Raw genomic sequence first — 23,646 nt, 5'->3', positions numbered from 1 at the left:
TGGTCATGGGTAGGTGTTTTGAGAAGTTACAAGGAGACATTTAGAATCCCTACAGTGCAGAATCAGGCCATTCGACCCATTGAGTCTGCACTGACCACAATCCCACCCAGGCCCTATTCCCGTAACTCCACATATTTACCCTGCTAATCCTCTGTCACTAGGATCAATTTAACATGGCCAATCAACCTAACCTCCACATCTTTGTGGAATGAGGAAACTGGAGCAGCCAGAGGAAACCCACACAGATACAATGTGCAAACTTCACACAGACAGTGACTTGAGGCTGGAATTGAACCCAGGTCCTGGCACTGTGAGGCAGCAGATGGATTTGAAAAGGAGGGTGACAGTATCTGAGGAGAGATAATAATTATTTACAACAGCTGCTAGCATTAATACATGGTTTCTTGCTGCCAAAGAAGAGACTTTCATTCCTTTGACCAAGAATGAATTCAACCTTGGATTCCAGAGATTTTCAAGTCTTTAAACTATTGTGACATACCCCTCCCTCCAAAGTCATGTTTAGCCTGGCCAACTGCAATTTCTCTCTGTTGCCCCCCTCTCTCCTAGCACTCCTATTGCTGGCTTGTCCAGTGCAGTCTCAGTCAGTTATCTTTCAAAGATAACTAAATTCATGATTTGCTCCAGAAATAGTCCTGCTCAATCTGGAAACCCCAGGGTCCCCAAAAAGCTGAAATAATCACATTCTGTTGGACACTGAACAGGATGGTCAATTAGCTGGTGTTTACGAGCAGTAGAAATGGCAAGAACATTTCTGCTTCGGTCCCTGTGGCAAGCAAGGTGGCTGCAATCAAAATAATCCATTTTTATAACTTGAAAGTGAGCACTGCATTTTCTTCAGTTTGCTCTGACCACCCTTTTCCACTCCCTGTCCATAATGTACTCAGTTATCCACTGCTGAACTTGGAGCTCCCTCTGCTGCTTCCCTCACTACTAAGGGCGACTCAGTTGACAAGGCAGACTTGTCATTTCCACTGTGGATCTATCTGCACACTCAGGGACACATTAGCGAAAGTCGGCAAGAATTTCAGCTCTTGGAGAATGCATATTCATGGCTCTGCGTGAAAAATTCATAAATATTTATTTATCCCTCAACCAATATCACCAAAGCAGATTACCTTGTCATTATCTCATTTCTGTTTGTGGGTCCCTGCTGTGCGCAAGTTGGCTGTCTCATTTCCTACAACATTGACTATACTTCAAAAGTACTTCATCAGCTGAAAAACGTTTTGGGATATCCCAAATGGCACCAGAGAAATAGAAATCTTCTGAAATAAAAAGTTTTGCAACCTGTTTATGTCATGACTTCACCTGCCATTGTACTATTAGACATCATCTATCAGCATCAACATAGCAGGAGTACTGATTTATGATCCATTTTGCTGCGTTAGCAACAGTGGCAGAGTCTGCCACTCAATTTATTAGTTGAGACAATCTTAGTCTGGCACTACTTTACATAGGAAATCTTTTAAAAAAAAAATCCCTGAAATAGATTGATTGCTCTTTAAAGAGAATTTTCGAGGCTTGCTTCTACGTATTTTTCAAAGAGATTGGCATCTGAAAGGACAACTCCATCAGTCACTTTTGTAAATCTGGCAGAAAGCACAAGATTGTCAGCCAAGTGAAACAGTGCAGGACAATATTCTGGGCTGCCATCTGGGCTCTTGTATGGAGGCTGTTCATTGCTGACTGGTGCAGCAGCATTGCACCTGGCCAATTATATCTCTATTGGCCTACACCTGGGTGCTGGCTGTAGGAAGGAGTTGAGTGCTTGCCAGATCCATTTGGGCAATTGTGTGAAAAACATGTATAAACAATGTGCCTGGTTAAAAACCCAATGCATCTGGAGTGTACCATGTAAATAACGCCTCTTAGTCCATACATACAACTATTTTCATTTCTCCTTCAGAGAAAATTCTCATCCAGCATGGGCACTTATCATAGTTCAGCTAGAAAGGAAGAGGACCCAATTAGTCTTTTGGTGACAGTGTAAACAGGAACGCTTCAAACAGCTGAGTAACAGGACCACACTGATCCAGGGCAGACACCATGGTCACAAGCTTTGCCAGTGTAAAGAGACTTTAAACCAAGGTCCCTTCTGTCTGTTATAAACATATGAAACAGGAGGTGAAATAGGCTATTCGGCCCCTTGAGCCTGCTCCACCAGCATTCAGTAAGATTATGGCTGATCTGTTTGTGTTTCGAATTTCACACTCCCATCTAATCCCGATAACTTTGATTCTATCAAAGAATCTATCTCCCACTACCTTAAAAATATTCAGTGATCTTACTTCCACTTCCTTTGGAGGCAGAGTGTCTGAAAGGTGTACAATTCTCCAACTAAAGTAACTTCTCACCTTTTCCTGAAAGGGCAACCCGTAATTTTAAAGCAGTGCCTCCTAGCTTTGGACTTGTCCAGAAGTGGAAACATTCTTTCCACATACATCTAATGAAGGTTCATTAAGTGGAAGTTGCAGAAAGTTGAGGGCCCATTACAGATGCCTGTGGGACTCCACTCTGCCAATCAAAGAGAGACCTATTTGTGCATAATCTATTTTCTGTCGTTAATCTTCAATCTAGACTAATATTTCCTCCTCCATGAACTTTTATTTTCTGCAATATCCTTTGATCTGACACCTTGTCAAATGTCTTCTGCAAATCCAAGTGCAGCACGTCTGAGGGCTCCTCTTTATCCACAGCACGTTACCCCTTCAAGGATCTCTAGTAAATTGGTGAAACATGATGTCCCTTTCACAAAACCATGCCGATGCTTCCTGATTACTTTGAGTTTTTCTAAGTGCCTAGCTGTAGCCTGCTTAATGATCAGTTCTAACACCTTCCCCATGCCAGATGTCAATCTAACTGGCCTAATGTTTCCTATTTTCTGCCTTATTAGCCACCTCTTTTAAGACCCTGGGATAAAGTTAATCAGGACCCAGAGACCTGTCAGCCCACAGCTCCATCAGTTTGCTCAGTAACGCTTTGCTCGTGATTGTAATTTCACCAAGTTCCTCTTTCCCATCCACATTTAATTTATAGCTATTATTGGAATGTTTCTTGTATCCTCGCTAGTGAAGAGAGAAGCAAAATATACATGTCATCTCCCATTTCCTTATTATCTACTATTAACTCCCCATTATCATTTTCTAGAGGACCAACACTCATTTTACCTACTCTTTTCCTGATTAAGTATCTGTAGAAACTCTTGCTACCTATTTTTACATTTCTAACTAGCTTCCCTTCATACTCTAACTTCTTTCCTCCGATTAACCTTTCAGTCATTTTCTGCTATTCTTTATATTCTGACCAATCATCTGACCTGCCACTCATCTTTGCACAATTATATGCTTTGTTTAGGTTAGATACATTCCATGGTTTTTTTAGTTAACCATGGATGGTGGGTCCCCTTCTGAGGAATTTTCCTTAACAGCAGTAATGTACTTACTCTGAGTTTTCCGAGATATCCGCTTAAACATTGCCATTACTTCTCTATTGATCTATCCTCTAGACTAGTACCCCAGTTCACTGCAGCTAGCTCAACTTTCATGCCACATTGTTGCCCTTATTTAAGTTTAAAATACTAGTTTTAGACCCATCCCTTTCAAACTGGATGTAAATCTCAAGCATATTGTGGTCATTGCTATGAAGGGGGTGCCTCCACTTTGAGGTCATTAATTAATCATGTTACACAGTACCGAGTCTAATATAGCTGGTTCTCTGGTTGGTTGAAGAACATGCTGCTCTAAGAAACTATCTTAAAAACCTTCTAAGAACTCCTCATCCAGGCTACTACTGTCAATCTGATTTTTCCAGTTTAGATGTCAATTAAAATCACCCATGATTATTGCCATCTATTTATCACCAGTTCTCAATATTTCTTCCTGTATACTCTGTCTTACATTTTGGTTACTGTTAGGGGACCTGTAGACCACTCTTATTCGTGACTTCTTTCCTCTACTATTCCCCATCTCCCTCCAAACTCTCCACCTTTATCTAGCTTCCTTTTCTTCCTGAATGTCACATACCCCACAGTATTCAGGTCCCAATCCTTGTTTTCCAGGTCTCTGTAACGTCTATTAAATCATATTTACTTCAGTGTGTGCTTTCAGTTTGTTTACTTTGTTATGAACACCATGCACAGATACAGAATCTTTAGTTTTGTCTTTTTGTTATCTTTGTAACATCTAGTCTTGATTGTTGGTGCATGAATTGAGCTTTGTCTCTCATTCCCTTCCTGCCATTCTCAGACCCACATTTCCCATATTACTATTTTCCTCTCTTCCCTCATCTCTGCTCTTTGATGTACCACATCTTTCCACATTTGATCCCTTGTCCCCCTATCATTTAGTTTAAAACCCTAGTTAAATGATTTACAAGAACACTGGTCCTAGCATGGTTCAGGTATAGACAGCCCCAATAGTGTAGCTCCACTTCCCCAGTACTGGTACTAGTGCCCAACAAACTGGAACTCACTTCTCCCGCACCGTCTTAGAGCCATGTTTTCACTTCACTAATTTTATGTACTTTATGCCAATTTGCACATGGCTTTGATAATAATCCAGAGATTATAACTTGTGAAGTTCTGCTTTTAATTTAATGCCTAACGTCTCATACTCTCTATGCAGAACCTATTTCTAAGTTCTACCTATGTCACTGGATCACAACAACTGTATCCTCCCCCTCTCACTGCCAGTTCCCCTCCAACCCTGAGCAGATGTCCCGAACTCTGGCACTGGGCAAGCAACACAGCCATCTGGATTCTTGCTCTTTGCTGCGGAGTGCAGTGTCGATCCCCCTCACTGTACTGTCCCCTTCCACCACTATGTTCCTTTTTACTCCCTGTACCACAACAATATGGTCAATTTTGAAGTCTCCACTGTCATCCAAACAAGCTGAGGGAACCTCAAACCTATTGAACAATTTAAGAGGTTGACACTCCTGCACTTCTGCCATCTGGGCACCCTCACCTGACTCAGTCACACCCTCCTATCCCTGACCACTGACTAAATCAGAAGACCTTATCCTAAGGGGTATGATGGCTTCCTAGTTCTAAGCATCCAGGTACCTCTCCCTTCTCTGATGTGTCACAGTGTCTGCAGCTTAGCGTCCAGCTCAATGACTCTAAGTTGAAGCTCCTTAAGTGGCAAACACTCACCGTTGACGTGTTTGCCCTGGATCACAATGGTATCCAGGAGCTTCCACATGCTGACACATCAAGTGGCTGTAAAAGATCCTATGATACTATTTCAAAGGAGGACAGTGGAGTTATTCCCACTGCACTGGTCAATATCTTTCCTTCAAATTGACATCACAAAAGAAACAGATTATCTGGTCATTATCACATTGTCAACCACATTTATTCAGAAATGTTGGTGGAGAATGGGTGCCAAGCTATGGTGGCAACACAACCAAAGCAGACAAGAAGCAAAACAAGCACAGCCTCTCTAGTTGACCTGCAATTTTTTTTGCAGCAGGACCACAGGCAGCAACATAGACAGAAGTAAGTACTGTAAAGTAAATGTCAACTGCCCTGAGAGTAATGGGCCCTGTTTTTTTTTAAATTGACTGATGTTTAATCTTCCTAATGGATTGAAAATATATCACAATTGGAATTATGACTACTATTTAAAACTTGGCAGCAAATTCAGCAATTCCCAACTCACCTGGGTGCCATTGGCTAATGCTTTGGCAGAATGTTTCTATGGTAATGTATATTTGGCCAACAATCACACTAAGCTTGCCCTCTTCCCAGGGCAATTCTCTTTCTTCTGGCCCATAATTTCAAAGCTACCATAAAAGGAAGCAAGCTGGACTAGAAGTGAAAATGGTCCCGCACACAGACCATTGCTGGGAAGAGACAGTCATGTCAGCCATGATGAATGGTCACATGATTATCTCTTTTTTCAGTTGCCATGTACTGTGAGCCATTTGCAAGAAAAAATACCCAACAAAATCTGAAACCCAGAAGGAAACTGATTCAAAGAAGACTAAGCTGATGTGAAATAGGAATCAAATAATTGAAGCTTGACAGCAGAGTGATTACATGGCCTGTACCCTTTCATCTAGCAGATATGCCCAGTTGCTCAGAAGCCCACAGGTGGAGGTCTGTCTGTTCTTCAGTATAATGGGGAGCTTGGTCGGCAGTGACATGGAAGAATATCCACCTGTTAGAAGTCAAGGATGCCTGTGAAGTTTGTTGCTACTGGCTTTCTTGTCAGAGAGCCTAGGAGCTTAATGCACAAACTAGTCTCTAAGGAACCTGAGATTCAAAGGAATATATTGAATCCTAATAATAAAAAAAAGAGTGGTGTTAGTCGATGACTGAAGTTGGATTTTGCTGTGGCTATTCTTTGCATAGAATGACCATCTTGAATTTTAGCAAGTATCTGTTACCCTGGCCTCAGGTAATCCCAATTTTTGGTGCCAATCATAAATGCACCAGATGACCTTCCCCAAGTGAGATCGTGCAACTGGCAACATAGTCATGCAGACCAAGGCGATCCCACATTCACTGAGTTAACTAATCTGAGGGAGTGGAATAAAGATCTGAAAAGAAAGAAATTGCAGGATAATGGGAATGCGCAGTGGGATCAGTGAAGCTGCTTATGCAGACAACTAGCATGAGCACAGTGGGCCAAATGGCTGCCTTCTGCACTGTAGCCATTCTATGATTTGGTTGGCAGTCAAATTGCTGAAACCAATCACAGCCAGTGCTCAGTTGTGGAAGGGAAGATTGGCGAACACTTCATGCTCCTGATTAGTTCATAGACCCTCACTGGATTGGGATGTCAGGCAAGTGCAGGATTGTGCTGAGCTGTGATGGACTCAGACAAATGCCAGAGGATAGCTACTGCCCTGGTCAGGTCATGAGGAACGGCCACTTAGACAAAACATTAGAGGATGTGACCAATTGCTACTATCAGATGAGGACAGGAGAAAAAAGCACCAGAGTCCTTATATTGCAAGGTTTCATAGCATGACTTTAAGAAGCTTCCCATATTGTGCGTCAGAGTTTACACCTTATTTTCCTCACTAACAATTTTCTTCACCTTTGAAGGTGTTAACACTTGGCTGGGATATGGTCTCATATGCTTCTGGCCAGCTGACAGTAAACATTCTGGCAACAGTCCTGTTTTTGATGGTTGGCTCAGTCACTGATTTGTGAAAAGGTACTTCTATATTTAATATGGTTCTGGTTCAGGGTGCAGGATGGCAGACAATCTTTGGCTCATTCTATTTTGAATCTGCAGTTCTACTCTTGGGAATACAGCAGCCTGACAAATTAGACTGAAATTTAGACCCCTTTTTCCCTTGGTCATGAACCTTTGGTGACAGTTCTTTGCTCGGAAGATGACAATACTTCTTGGAATGCACGAGTCTTGCTTGTTGTATTTTTGACTGGTGAAACTAAAATAAGAATGGTTCAATAGACAGACCCGAACAGCCCATCTAAGGTTGGGAGGATCTCTGTTACCATTCATATGTTTATGTTTCCTCCAGAAGATTAACAATCTGTGTCCAGGAACTGACATGGCCATGTTGTGCAGTCAGCCATTTTACCAATTGCTACAGAAGCTTGAGGTTGTGCTTGAATGAATCTTTGTTATCTCTGTTGCTACCCACCTTGTTTCCAACTGCCCTGTTTCATCTTGCTATACAGAATGCTTCAGTTATTTAGGGTTCCACATGGATGATGAATGATGGTCAGTGCCAGTATCAGTGCTTTCTCAATAATGGAGACCTTGATTTTGCAATTATCATTTGATGCACACAATGAAACTCAGGAGTTGGATGCTCAACTTTCTGAACTCACTTCTGTGACAAACTGTAACACTTCCAGGACATTTGCCAAAATGTTGTTTTCTTTTTGAAGGATAATTTCCAAGAATTTGCATCTCCCTCATCCTTGCATAGATGCCCAGCTCCAAATAGCAATTAGAAATTAATATTGCTTCAGGAGGGATGGGGTTTGGAGGTGGGTGCAGGGCGTGGAATCAAATTATTCGCAATATTTTTCATTCAAAAAATTTGTACCATGGAATAGTCATACTCTTTGTAATGTTGCCAGTGCAAATGTTAAGGCTAACCTCTGCGAATGCTAGTCAGGCACTACTGAAAAAAGCTTTGTCAATGCCTGAACTTGACCCTTCTATAGAATAGGAACATTTTTACCCCTATATATTTTCAACCACTTACCTTTAACTAGTTGCAAGGTTTTAAATTGATCCATCACTGCCTCTGGTGAGTTCAAGCCTGATGCTGGTCGATAGCCTGTTCACACTGTAATTACAGCCAATCCCTCTGAATTGGATACACCAGTGGGCAGAATGGTGCTAAACACCTCGACCTGGATAACACCCCATCAGAAAGGATCAACCAGAACATGTTTCCAATTATCCATATATTAAGCGTATGGACCTCGGTAATTGTTGTAATGTCATGGCGGTGGTGAGTGAGAGTCTCACACATATCTCAACACAACAGTTAAGATCGACAAATGTTTGTGTGTGTGAACATTAGAGCCAGCACTGTCATTCAATTAGATCATCGCTGATCTAATTTACATTCAGATGTATTCACAACTCCATTTACACAAGTCCTCTCCATAACTCTTATTTAACAAAAATCTATCTCAATCTTAAAAGCCCCAATTGTCCACACACCCGTAAATGTTTGCCATGATGTGGAGATGCCTGTGTTGGATTGGAGTAGACAGTGTAAGAAGTCTCACAACACCAGGTTAAAGTCCAACACTCACCTGATGCAGGCTCTGAAAGCTCATGATTCCAAATAAACCTGTTGGACTTTAACCTGATGTTGTAAGTCTTCTTACTGTGCCCATAAATGCTTGGAGATTTCCACATCCTTTGTGTGAAGAAAATTCCTTCCTGATTTCATGGCTAAATGGTTGAGCTTGAATTTGAGGAACACAGTCCCTCGTTCGTCAGTCACCATCCAGAGTAAATAGTTTCCTGATATCTACCCTTTCAAAGTTTTCAACATTTGAAGTACCTCTTATCATATTAGCCCTCAACGTTCATAATAAATGGAAGAGGAACAAAGGAGTTCAGCTCTCTGAGGCTTCAACTACTAAACTGTAAGTGAGCTAAAATAAAAGCAAATTACTGAGAGTGCTGGAACTCGAAATAAAAACAGAAAATGTTGACTCTGAAGAAGAGTCATCCAGACCGAAATGTTGGCTCCATTCTCTCTCCACAGATGCTGTCAGGCCTGCTAAAAATTTCCAGCATTTTCTGTTTTTGCTGTAAATGAACTAGTTGTCTCATCTCCCTCAATAAATTACTGTTTCACGCACATGATGAGTGCATCATTCTCCAACCATTTGGAGCCTTAATTTTAATCCTTCCCATCTTCCTCAACAGGTATTTGGGTGCATTTTCCCTGCAACTGAACTTCTCCACAGCCAAAGAAGGTTCTAATTCATCTGTGGGCAGCAGGTCTCAAACAGTGCCAGTGGGTCTAATGACTCCTAATGATTTATAAATATATAATAATCTGCACAAAATCTTCATGGATACAATCAAGCAGCATTCAGATCAACAAAATAACATTGTCCAACATTAAATCAGAACAACCAGAGCCTTTTGCTTGGAGTGTTTCACTCTCAGACAACTTACATAATGGCCCATACAATACCCAAGCTGCAGTCATTTTCCTTTGTCCAAATATGTATTTTTTTAATTCACTCCAATCCCCACCATCCCATTTGCTCCTTGTATCCATGGTAACCTTCCTCAGTCAGCAATGCACAAGAAGTGCTGACAAATCAAGGAAATCACTAATGGGCTTTATGCTGCTTCTGGTTCATCATTTCCCTCTTACTTTGGCTCATCCTTTACCCCTCTATTTCTGAATAAAATTCTCTCCACATGTTCATTGCTTCCTTCTCTCTCCCTCAGAGAAAGCCTGTAATGACATGACTAAGGAATGGAAGGGGCAACAGGCAGTCGCAGAGCTTTGGCTCCCCATCAATCTTCTCCCTATGTCTCCATGGGTTTCCTCTGGGTGCTCTGGTTTCCTCCTACAGTCCAGAGATGTGTAGGTTAAGTGGATTAGCCAATTGTAAATGCACAGGGTTACGGGGATAGGCCTGGGTAAGATGCTCTTTCGAAGAGTTGATACACACTCAATGGGCTTCTGCACTGTAGAGATTCTATGATTCTATAACTCATCAATACTCCCTATCAAGGTCCTGCACTGTGTACCCCAGTCCCTGAAACCAGCCCCACCAGCACCCTGCAGCCCAATAAAACTATTTTAATATTGTCACCTGGTCTTCCCGCCCGCTCTCCTTCCTCGCTCCCGCCCGCCCGCTCTCCCACCTGCTCTCCTTCCTCGCTCCCGCCCGTCCGCCTCACCCCTGCCCTACCGCATGCTGTCTGCCCATTCTCCCGCCCCATTCTTGCCTGCCCGCTCTCTCGCCTCATCCCTGCCTACCTGCTCTCTTGCCTCACCCCTGCCCGCCTGCTGTCCAGTCTCACTCCTGTTTGCTCACCCATCTATCCTGCCCCTGGACACCTGCTCCCTCCATCCCTCGCCCCTGCTTACCTGTTCTCCAACCTCACTCTTTCCATCCAGGGCTCACCATTTATAACATGCCTATCACTTTGTGACAGCTCAAGATTCTCTGGGCAAGGTCACAGACCTAACCCTGCATTTAGAATGAGAAGTCCAGCTGGCAAGAAAATGGTCTTGCCTCAACATCAGAACATAAGACTTAGGAGAATAGAATTCCAATCAGTGCAAGGACAGTCAGTAGAAGACAGCAATAACTAGAAGCACACTCAGTGACAAGGACAAAATGGGTTTTACGATTTCACAAAGGAACCCCCTTTGAGATCTGACCCCTGTGCCAATAAAACATATACAGTACGGCCTATTGAAATAAATATTAAACTAATGCACAACGCTGCTGGTTCTTACAGATAAATTATTCATTCAGTTACAGATGCTGCCTTAAATAATTGAAGAAACTATATAAATCCACTATGTTTTTTGTGCCAGGACCAAACAATCGTGCCACAGATGAAGCAATGCAGCCACTACATTCCTGAACATAATGTACCTAAGGAAAGCTTCACCTTCCTACATTGGCACAGTGAACTGAACTACAAATGCACTTTTTTATTCAAACTAACAAATGTATTGGGCAAAAGGGGAGCTGTGGTGGATTTTGAACATTTGGTGATCAAATAGTGGTTTAGCACTACTGAACATCATGGGTATTACTGAAAAAAGAGACATGTTGATGCTTTTCATTTTGCACTCATCAGGATACTGTTGTTTTTATGACACGGAGTATTATTTAGCAAAATATTGTCTAAAAGCCAAATCACATCTACTGTTGGACACAGCAATTTGAGTTTTGGATGCATGGACTGGTTGGGTACAGTCTGTACCTTGCTCGCTGTGAAAAGTAGCTAGCAACATGCTGTTTGATATATGTCTCTGTGACATACAGCCCACATACCTAGCATCACACTGGCACTGAAGTTCATATATCACATTGCTAAATTACCATTGCTGACTCCTCAATATCAACATCCTGAGGGTTATCATTGACCAAAAACTGAACTGGACTAGCCATATAAATAACACGTTTGAAAGAATAGGACAGAGGCTAGGAGTTCTGCAGCAAGTAACTCATCTTCCGACTTCTTAAAGCCTGTCCGCATCTACAAGGCACAAATCAGGAGTGTGATAGAATATTCTCCACTTGCCTGGATGAGTGCAGCTTTAATGACACCTCAGAAGCTCAACATCATCCAAGACAAAACAGCCCACTTGATTGGCGCGCCAGCAATCACCTTCAACATTCGCATCCTCCATCATCAACGCACGATAGTCGCAGTTTGTACAATCTATAAGATGCATAGCAGCAATTTACCAAGGCTCCTTCAACAGCACCTTCCAAACTGATGACTCTTACCATCCAAAATGACAGGAGATGCTGCAAGGTCCCTCTGCCCAAGTCACTCACCATTCTGACTTGGAAATACATCTTTCTTCACTGTCGCTGGATTAAAACCCTGGAACTCACTCACTAACAGCACTGTGAGTGTTATCTATAACATAAGGACTGCAGCAGTTCAAGACAGTAGATCACCACCACTTTCTCAAGAGCAATTAGAGATGGGCAATAAATACTGGCTTAGCCAGTGACACCCACATTGTATGAAAATTAAAAAAAGTCCTTAAACTGTTGTATGTAGAGGGACAGGTAATATTGAGAAAACAGGGGGGCTGTAGAAGGACTTGGACAGGTTAGGAGAGTGAGCATAGAAGGGGCAGATGGAATACAATTTGGAAAAGTGTGAGGTTATGCACTTTGGAAGGAGGAATGGAGGCACAGACTATTTTCTAAATGGGGAAATGCTTAGGAAATCAGAAGCACAAAGGGAGTTGTTGTTCAGAATTCTCTTAAGATTAATGTGCAGGTTCAGTCAGCAGTTAGGAAGGCAAATGCAATGTTAGCATTCATATTGAGAGGATTAGAATACAAGAGCAGGGATGTACTTCTGAGGCTGTTTAAGGTTCTAGTCAGACCCTGTTTAGAGTATCGAGAGCAGATTTGGGCTCCATATCTGAGGAAAGATGTGCTGGCCTTGGAAAGGGTCCACAGGAGGTTCACAAGAATGATCCCTGGGATGAAGAGCTTGTCATATAAGAAATGTTGAGAACTCTGTACCCAGAAGGATGACAGGGGATCTTATTGAAACTTACAGGATACTGTAAGCTTGGATAGAGTGGATGTGGAGAGATGTTTCCACTAGTAGGAAAATCTAGAACCAGAGGACACCATATCAGACTAAAGGGACGATTCTTTAAAACAGAGATGAGGAGGAATTTCTTCAGCCAGAGAGTGGTGAATCTGTGGAACTCCTTGTCATAGAAGGCTGTGGAGGCCAGGTCGCTGAGTGTCTTTAAGACAGAGATAGAAAGGTTCTTGGTTAATAAGGGGATCAGGGGTTATGGGGAAGAGGCAGGAGAATGGGGATGAGAAAAATATCAGCCACGATTGAATGGCAGAGCAAACTTGATGGGCCGAGTGGCCTAATTCTGATCCTATGTCTTACGGTCTTATACACAAATGAATTATATGTGTAAACTACAGTGGTAATCCCCCTCTGTGTTTTCCACGAACTGAGATTAATTATCCTAATGCCAGCTGGTTAAGTACACCATCTTCTATAATAACATGATTTTTATTAAACTAAATAACAAACTGTGTTAAATTGAAAATGCACTATTAGAATGCATTTTAAATAGGGGATACCTGGATATGGAAGGCATGGACGAATTCAAGAAACACCATTTGTAAGGAGCACATCCAACTTTTACATGACTACCTTCACTTCTGGTATTATAAATTGTGAAATGCCCTCCTTGGATTTAAACCTCAGTTACACAGCTATCCATCTGGATGATGTTGAGTGTCGTAACAGTGAAAGGCAGAAAGGGGCAGTGTCTCCCTGCCAGTTTAATCAACAATCCATAAATGTTGAGCACATTTTTGCTATCATGACTCAAAAAGCAGTTATGTACTGCTAGACTTGACATTTCTTCTCAAACTACGTAAACATTTTAGTTTACTGATTCACCTGTCTAGACTCAAAAAGAGCATGGTCTATTTAAAACTGTTGTGCATTCTCTCCAAGCATGAATGAAAGGACAGTGAAACAGGCCCATGAATCGGATAATAGAGTGTCAGAGGGAGCGGCCAAGCAGTTGAGTTGAAATATTATAACGCTTTTCACACTTAATGCCATTCCTTCAGGTCGCCCTCTACAAGCAACTGAGTGTACAGACATTCCAGCAATTCAGTTCCAGGTCATACCATCCTGTCATCACTGCAAGGCAGTGAGATTGGAGCACCTGCCTCGAAGAGTTGCTCGCCTCTACTCCGTATCTCCCATTTAATAAAGTGTCATTGGAAGCTTATCCTTGGTCACCACAACTTGCACATATTAGATTATATAATGGAAATCATCATTAATCACAAATATTTCCAATATGACTATATAAAGTGACTATAATTCACATTGTGCTCGCAAGTTACTCGGTCAACCATGTATGGTGATTCATCACAACCTGAACACATTGCAAGCATGTTATCTCCGATTAATTTTATTCCTAATGCTGAAACTGGTGGACATCAGAACCACATGCAGTAGGGTACTAAGTAATTAGCATAGATATGGTTAAGGGAAAAGTGGATAAGTACAAAAGGAGAAGTTGATTGTGTGAGATGAAATATGGCAGGGGGACGCTTGCCTGGAATATAAATTGGAGGTTTCAGCCCGTGACTTGCCCCCATACTCCAGCCATTAGTTGGCCAATGCATCCATTTTTGTGACGCACTCCCTTCCTCTGCCAGTAGGAAAGCAAAAAGACTCAGTACCCAATTGGATGGTGCTTGACTGTCAGTCAAACATTTTTTTTTTATTTTCAACATTTTTATATCTGGTAAAGGGAAACGTTCACCAAAAATGACAAACTTTTTTTTAAATATCCCAATGATTTTTTGCCAGGGCTGCAAACTGCAGTGTCCTGGAGATTGATCTTCAACTCCTGGAGGCTCCAGACCAACCCTGGAGGATTGGCAACTCTACCTCTCATCTGGACATACAAGATCCTGCAGTGATATTTTGAAGAAGAGCAAGGGTGTTTTCCCTTGGTTTCCTAGCCAATGTGTAACCCCTCAACCAATGTCACTTATGCAGATTATCTGTTAATTCTCAATTTGCTGTTTTTGAAACCTTGCTGTGTGCAAACTGGCTGTGTTTCCTATACTGGCTACATTTCAAAAATATTTTGTTGGTTGTAAAATGGTTCAGGACATCCCAAGGTCATGAAAGGTACTATATAAATGCTTCTTCATTTTCCTTTTTCCTTGAGTTCCAAATCAGATCATATCTTTAGGGATTCACATTAACACGGCACAGGCATATTTGTATCCATTGGAATAGCTTCCACCTAATGTTCTAAGAGAGGAGTTTGAGAACTATACAAGATCAATAAGGATCAATAGCAACAACAAGAAACAATCAGAAGAGTGAAGAATGGCAGGGAATATTCTGGAAGAGTAGTATTTTGATCCGTGTGGTATGGATCACTTAGAAGAACAACTAATGAGTGGAAAACATCATTACTTCACATTCTAAAAAGGCACTCTGAGAGGCAATCGCATCCAAAATTAAACTGCATGCACACAAAGCTCATGCTGGAACACACAAAATAAAGCAGATGATTTTGATCAAACTATTAAGTCTAAATTTCCTGATTCTAGTAATTATTTTGGCACTAGCCAATATTTTCAATGGGTGAATACTGACCTTAAAGTAATGGTGTCTTGAAAACCTACTAATCGCCAAATCTTGTGGTAAATACAGGCTATGTTGAAAATGCTCTGATGTGCTAGTGCCTTCCCTTTATAGTGATTGTCTTTGTGTAATCACAACATTATACAATGGCCGAATCTCAGCTGGAACACACCAGAATCCGAAAGGATAGCACTATACGCGAATACTGCCAGTCACAAAATATCACAGTCAGGGCTGGGGAAGAGAGCTAATGAGAGGAACTGAGGGTTATCAGTTACCAAAGAGCCACACTAAATCAGCCATCCAATCTGATGATATTATTCTACCTAATGAGTTGGTCCTCCTGATATGGGCTGTTACCATAACAAGCTGGCAATTCAGAGGAAGTTAATGTATGTACTTTATCCTTTTAGCAATTGAGGAGTGGTCTGAACAAAAGGCAACAAATTGATGCACAAGTACGCTTTTAATAATGGAGTGGCTTGGCAACATCTGACTGACTTCAGAAAGTATTACTTACTATATAAATGACAGTCTGGATACCTGATATATTTGGCTCATGTCCCTCTCCTCTGTGAATCTTGAATGGTGAGCCGTAATCTGTTCTAATGCCATAAAGCTGAACATTTTCTGACTGGTAAGAATCATGTTTCAATGGGTTTGAACTGATATTCACACCCCTTAAAACACACAAACAAAATGTTTCCCTCGCACAGCCTTTGACTCTCCAGTAGGGATGACAATCCCACATTTCATCAACAATTCTAAAGCTTGAGTTAAAGAACAGTAGACAATAGCGTATTCCAGTGGCTACTAACTTAGCAGTGCCCTGTTGATGTGAATTCCTCAGCATATTATCTGATTTAATGTCATAGAATTTTACAGCACAGAAAACATCTGGCCATCAAACACCTATCTATTCAAATCCCATTTTGGAGCACTTGGTTCATAGCCTTGTATGCTATTGCACTTCAAATTCTCTACTAAATACTCCTCAAATGTTGAGGGTTTCTATCTCTACTATGCTTTCAGGCAGTGAGTCCCAGATTCCCACCATTCCTTAAGTGAAAAGGTTTTTCCTCAAATCCCCTCTAAATCTCCTGCTCCTTACCTTAAATCTGTGCCCCCTGGTTATTGACTACTAAGGGGAAAAGTTTCTTCCCACTAACCTCTCTATGTCCCTCATAATTTTGCACAGCTTGGTCAGGTTCCCCTTAGCCTTTTCTGCTCTAAGGAAAACACCCCAACCTAACCAGTTTCTCTTCAGGGCTGAAACGCTCCAACCTAGGCCACATCCTGTTGAATTTCCTCTGCAGCCTCTCTCTAGTACAATCAGATCCTTCCTATAGCATGGCAATCAAAATTGCATGATGTGGATATGCCGGCGTTGGACTGGGGTAAACACAGTAAAAAGTCTGACAACGCCAGGTTTCAGTCCAACCGATTTATTTGATAGTACACTCACTAGCTTTCGGGTTAGCCCCTTCGTCAGGTGAATGGAGAGTTCTGGCTTCAGACAGAGCATATAAAGCACAGACAGTTTACAGATTACTGATTAGAATGCGAATCTTTACACCTAACCTAACCGTCCTCGGGGTCTCAACAGGGATCTTGGGTTCATGTCGCAATATCTGTGATCCCCATGACTTGCCTGGGTTTGCAAAACCTCACTCACTGTGCTGTCTGGAGACAATACACATCTCTTTAACCTGTGATCAGTGCTCCTTCCACTCACATTGTTAGCCACTTTAAGACTTGAACAGCAGGTTAGGTGTAAAGATTCGCATTCTAATCAGTAATCTGTAAACTGTCTGTGCTTTATATGCTCTGTCTGAGGCCAGAACTCTCCATTCACCTGACGAAGGGGCTAACCCGAAAGCTAGTGAGTGTACTATCAAATAAATCGGTTGGACTGAAACCTGGTGTTGTCAGACTTTTTACAATCAAAACTGCACACAGTGCTCTAGCTGTGGCCTAATGAATGTTTTATATAGCTTCATCATAACTTCCCTGCTGTTATATTCTATGTCTCAGCTAACAAAAGCAAATATCGCATATGCCTTCTTAACCACCTTATTTACCTGTCCTGCTATCTTCAGGGACGTTTGGACATGCAGATCTCTGAAAAAGTGCATTTTGCGGCATGTTTCATGATCTTGTGTCCTACAGCTCATCACTCAGTTTTAACTCTCATGTGGCAAAGTGGCTTAGCAAGCAGTTAGCTTGTCCAGGAACAGAAGCCAATTGTAAAGGCCAGGCAACATTAACATAACATCATCCCCATCCCAACTAGAACAGCCGGGAAATTGGTGGTAAGTGGAAAGGTGAACAATTGGAGGCTAACCAAGGCTCAGGGCAAGGATGGGGGTTCTGCAGAAGTCCAGGCAGGGAAGGCCCACACATTCCCTGTGACACTTGGAAAAGCTTTCAGGACAGTTGCTACAGGCTGCCCATTTACTTCTTGTTGAAATGGTGACAGGCTCCTTTGATGCCATAGAGATGGTTCGTTTTTGACTCAGGTGGGCACTTCACAGACCTGGTTGAAAATTGCAGCCAAGTGGTAATGCAGTGCATATTTCAGTCACTTCATTGTAACTGCTCACTCTTCTGGTTAAAATGAACATAAAAAATGGATCTGAAAGATGTAACAAACCAAGATTGTTCTCCTTGGTGCAGAAAGATAATGGTGAGATTTAATTACAGTGTTCAAATTTATAATACATTTTGACATGGGTAAATAAGGAGAAATTTTTTCCAAGTAGCAGAAGGTTTGGTAACCAGAGGACACTGATGTCAGGCAAAACAACTAGACATAACAAACAGAAATATTTTTAAAGCAGTGCAATTGAATCCCTGGTTTTAAAGATTGTATTTTTTGAGGCAACCTCCATCTGAAAAGGGAAACTGTAATGGAAACTGAGAAAGCATCCCAACAGTTTTTAAAAAAACTGAACTGCAATAGAGATTAGAAATCAAAATTTCTGGGAGATTGAAGCTTGTTGGAACTATATAGAAGGACAGGGAGCCATCAGGGCTCAGATGAGTACAGGCAGGCTGAAGAAGACAGGGGCTAGTTTGAAACAGAAGCTGAGAATAGGCGAAGATGCAGTTGCAGCAGCTATTCCGTTACTTGAGGGTCAGACTGGTGGATCTACACCAACCAGATCATCACAGAGTTGAGGTCCCATATGTGGTGAAGACATATGGAACTTGGGTTGAGTGTACACTGCTGTTGATTGGAGATTAGTTTAAATCCTTGGAAAGGGAGGAGCTGAAATTCTTGGCGAGGAAGACAGAATTTTGAAGAACTTTGTGATTCAGTATGGTGAGATTTGCTGAATGGACTGCCGAGCCAATTTATAAGAACTGTCTTCGCCATATCTGCCATTTAATGTGCAATCCTAGTTTATAATCAACTACAGTTGTTAATATAGGTTTGACTTATATTGATCCTGGGTATTACAGTAAATGTGGTTACCTAAGAAATTATTCAGTGCTTGCTTTGTTTGACTCTTGCATTGTAAAAATTATTTTCTTTTAAATGGTTCTTTTGGTAAGTAGCTGGGGTTTCAGATCTTTTTTTAAAAACTTCCTGGTCTCGATGGTGCTGATAACAGCAGTCAGTTGTGATGAGTTGGAATGCACTGTCTGATAGTATTGAATCTGCTTCCACCACCCTAACTATGCCGGCTCTCTCAACTTGCATCTGCAGAAGGTCACACTTAGTAAACCTGCATCCCTGACTAATAGTTTTTGCCGTTTAAGACGTTGCAATTTTCTGCTATGTAATCTGGGTAGGCACCAAAGCAGGAAATCCTCCCCTTATATCCACAGTGGGCCAACCCTGCACCATAAACATGCAAGAAGCTGGTACTAATTGGCAATTGCCTGAAAGACTCACTGAAATGTTGCAATGATAGACACATTTCATTCTGCACGTAGACTATGCAACACCTGAATGTGGAAGTGTTTGATATCAAAAACATTGAAATCATGCTATGCAACAGCAGCAGTTGATAAAATGCGGAGTATGTTAACCTTAATCTACTGCAGCACAATGCATTGTCAGAGAGTATAGGAATTTTTTAAAAAAGCATTCAGTTCACCAACAGAAAACATTTTCTCCAAAGACTGCATCTAGGGAAGATGGAAAGACTTTGACTCTCCAATGGCATTGACAGATAGTATAGATCTTGGCAGAACTCTCAAGACATTCAAGTCAATAGGTTAATGCCAGACTAAAGGCCAGTTCATTGCTCCTGCATATAGGAGTCTAACCAAAAGTTGCCTACTGACTCTTCTGCTAGCAGCATGCTTGAGAGCAGATTATCAGTTTTCGGTGTTGGTTCAAGACTAAAATCCAGTCCAGTGTTCCTCTGGGTAGACAACTTACTAAAGGCTTGGCTACTGCATCGCCATGTAGGAATAATGCTGAAGGCCAGACCATTGACCCTCAGGGCAGGAGATTCCTGGACTGTACCACTCGGCTCCAGTAGCCAGTATCTATGGGTAGTAAAAAATGGTATTACCAGCTGAATTGTAGTTGCCTTTTTCTTTGATGGTGAGGGGAAGAGGAGGGGTTTTGGTGTAGTTTACCGCAGTGCTAGAAATCTGATGTTAGTTCACACAATGGGGTGGCCTGGCAATTCATAAAGGCTAAAGATTTAGTTAACGCTGATTGGAGATTGCGTATATATTGGCACTGGTCCATTACGACATTGTGTTAAGACATTTCTGTCACTAAGCACTGCTGCAAGACCGAATTATTAACAGTGGCAAAGCTAAGTATGGGGGAAATGTGCTGACACCTCCCAAACAGAGTGACTGTATTAACAGATTTTACACATGAGTAGTCAGCAACAATGGGGATCCATATTTAGCAAGCTCTTAAAGAAACTCCTTCCCTCAACAATTTCGTATATATCACACTTCTACATGAGACGGCTTACAGATCAATGTTGAACTGCAATATTAATACAGCGCAATTTTAACCCTTAACTCCAATTTTAACCTCCAAGTTATGAAATAAAAAGAACATGGGAGTGGTTAACACCAAAGCAGATAATTTAACTCCCTGCTCGTACAAGCTACCATGTCTTTAGGGGGCATGTGGAGTGAGGGCCTCATAAATATACAAAAGCCAGAGTCCAATGTTGTCATTCAGATTTCAATGTGGTTTTAATCCCAGGCTATGCAAATTCATAGAGTACTGACTGCATAGGTCTAAACTGTGGCCAAATTGACAAGCGCTTGCATAGATTTTATGCAACGTAACTTTTATCATAAGGAAGAAAAAGAACCACCTCCCTGTGGGCCAGGAGCAGTAAGTGTATTCCTTGTTGCCCCATGAAGAAAATCTTAGCCCTCTGACGCACCAGGCATCCTCCTCCTCCTCCTGCAACCATGACTGCCACCCAACTGTATCTGCCCCATCCCCATCCACACCAATGGCTTTTCATTAATGTTAAAAGGCATTACCTCAGGTCAGCGGTGGAGATCTCCCTTTGACTGCAGGTAGAACAGGGTAATTGAGCCCAGAATCACTCACTCTGAAGTTCATTCATAACTATTTAGTTGGCAATAATCAGGGATCAGAATCTTAAATTGTTTATCCTTCCTCAGAACAAACTAACTTTTCTTCCTGTTATCTTGCTGACATAGCCAATTTGGTGCAGACAATTTTACTTTCTTTCCCTCATCTCCATGGTGCACTACCACATAGACTACATTCTTCTTCATCATTATCAACAATTTGAAGATCAATAGGTCTTAACAATCAGAATGCTTTACAGAAGAGGAGGAACAGGCATCAAGCTAATGAGAAGAGTTGAAAAGAAGATATTGAAGCCTAGGTGGAAAAGATGGGCTTTGGGGAGGTGGTTGAAGAGATGGGATCAGCGAGATGATGGATGTATCGAAGCTAGGCGTGTAGATCAGTGATAATGGGGAATGTGGACTTGATGGGACAGTGGGCAGTGTGGGACAGGACATGGGCAGTTGTGTTTATGAAAGGTGAACAATGAAAGGCCACCAAGAAGTCCTGGAAGTAATGGTATTCAGCAGGGTTAGAGCTAAGGGACAGTCAGGCTATGCCACTAACTTGATGACACAGAGGATCAGGCAATGAAGCTCAATTCTATCAAATATTAAATTGAAGCTGCAATTGTGATAGACAGGCAATCTAAACATGGGAGGGGGATTACATTACTGGTAAAGAGTGTCCATTTACAACTAAAACTGCTAATATTGAGCAGCTGAAAGATGCTCTGCCTAGAAGTGGTCATGGAGGAATAGGGGAATTGTTCCACATTTGGACATGCTTATTGTCAGCATACGTAAGAAAGCTGACCCTATGTGTGTATATGTCACCAATGGGAAGCAATGGGTCAGAAGCCTAAATCCTTGAGAGACTCCAGGGGTGACAGTGGGAGAATGAAGCCATTGTAGGTGAACAGGTTTTGTTTAGACAGGTAGGCCTATTTGTAAGGAGGATCCTATACAACTGGACAATGGTAGAGCAGGGCAGCATGGTGAACTGTATCAGATTCTGTGGGGAGGACAAGCACCAGGAGGAATAATAAACTACCTTCACAGAAGGTACCTTCTGTGCCTGTGCTTAGCATCGCTTCACTATTTCTGGATGGACCTAAAAAGGACTGAACATATTTAAACAGGGAACAGTGGGAGAGATGGGCGTGACACTGAGACAACAAGAGCTGAAGGACTTGCGTCACTAGTTAACCAGTGAATCTTTGGGGCACTGCACAGATGATCATACATGTTTGAAGTGCAACATACATAGATAACCTTCATGTGACATAGATCTGAATGGATGTGTCAGATTTTCAAACAACAAAAACATTTGATCTGCTGTTCGCTGCAAAGAAGAGGTGTCCATTAAAATTCTGTAAAAAAAGAGATTTGAATACTGACGAAGGAACATAGACTGGGGTGGGGTTCATCATTTTTATTTGGATCTCTTAAATTTCTTGCAGTAGCTACATTCATATTTGAATAAGTGAGATGGGGTAAATTTGTTTGTTCCAAATGAACTAAACCTGCGGCATTTAAACTGTCAAAAAAGACTCAAGTCGTCTGGCTTTGGTTGCTAATTCAGCAGCAGTTTGCAGCTAAAGATCAGTGAGTGTATCCCAGTTTTGTCTGCATCGACAGAATCCTGGCCCGGTAAACAGCCCGAAAGCCCCCCTCATTGCAAAAGTACAGCGTGCAATGGTAATTTTGGGCCTGTAATCAGCGGGCTTGCTGCTTGGTGTCGGCATGTAAATGATGCTCAGTTAATATGTACCCTACACGCAATACTATAATGATATATAATTAGGTGGCGGAAAAGCTATCAAATATAACAGCAATGCGCAGTCACCACTCACAATGGCCATGCAGCTGATCTCATTTTATTTACTAAGACTGGATTCTCCAGAGGGTAACACCAATATCAATATTATCTGTAATACAATGCAAGCACTTTTTCTGCTTATCTCCCTCTATCTTGGTTGTTATTTAACACTCTGAGCACTGAGCAAGCTGCTTTCAATTAGGAACTCTGCAGTCCATCCATCAGTTGCGTGGCGAGGAATTACAAACACAACAGAATGGAACCCCTTCCAGTGGATACAACAAGCATTTGACAGTGAAAAATCAGAGCAGAAATTTCAAAAAGAATACCATTTATCGATCTTCCAGCTAAAGCAGGATTGCCAAGATAGAAGGTTGAAGTTATTACTTGGTTCGACCATTATATTATCTTTGGTGAACCAGGAAATACTAACAAAAAGGTACCAAGAATCATGGAATTTGGACCACTGATCGCAGCCACAAATCAGGATGAACGTAAGTTGTGTTAAGAGGGCGTCACTAACAAAGAAAGTAAATATCCCAAAGCACTTCACAACGATCGCAAAAATTGATGTTGAACCAAAAATGACAGGGAAAGAAATCTGGGTTAAAGAGATAGCTTTTCAGCTTTTTCTAGAGGTGGAGAGGGAGTGGAGACGTGGAGAATTTTTGGGAGGGACACACAGCAACCTACACAGTGCCAGCCCACTCACACTGCTGTTGGCACTAGCTTTTTGAACATCACACACTTGTACCAACAGGAAAAACAGGAAAAAGACTCACATATGGAATGGTTTCTCACTCAAATTATGGCTTCACTGAAATAGCTGAGGCTGCGGATGGTGTTCTCAGCAAGCTTAGGACATGACATGAATGTGTGCAGCAGCTCATGGGACACACAAAGAATTGTCTATCACTGATGGCAGCTTTG

At 41.8% G+C, this 23,646-nt stretch overlaps 1 protein-coding gene across 2 annotated transcripts in view; it reads right to left on the bottom strand.

Moving 5' to 3' along the window:
* LOC145342010 (guanine nucleotide-binding protein G(o) subunit alpha) overlaps nucleotides 1-23,646 on the bottom strand; it is a 231,442-nt gene that overhangs the window by 89,499 nt on the left and 118,297 nt on the right. The gene's annotated exons all lie outside the window — the stretch shown is intronic.

The sequence above is a fragment of the Carcharhinus amblyrhynchos genome, chromosome 4, assembly GCF_965287045.1.
Source record: "Carcharhinus amblyrhynchos chromosome 4, sCarAmb.v2.hapA, whole genome shotgun sequence".
NCBI classification, from domain to species: domain Eukaryota; kingdom Metazoa; phylum Chordata; class Chondrichthyes; order Carcharhiniformes; family Carcharhinidae; genus Carcharhinus; species Carcharhinus amblyrhynchos.
The sequence above is the reverse complement of the archived record's forward strand: the minus strand, read 5'-3'. Positions and strand labels throughout refer to the sequence as shown.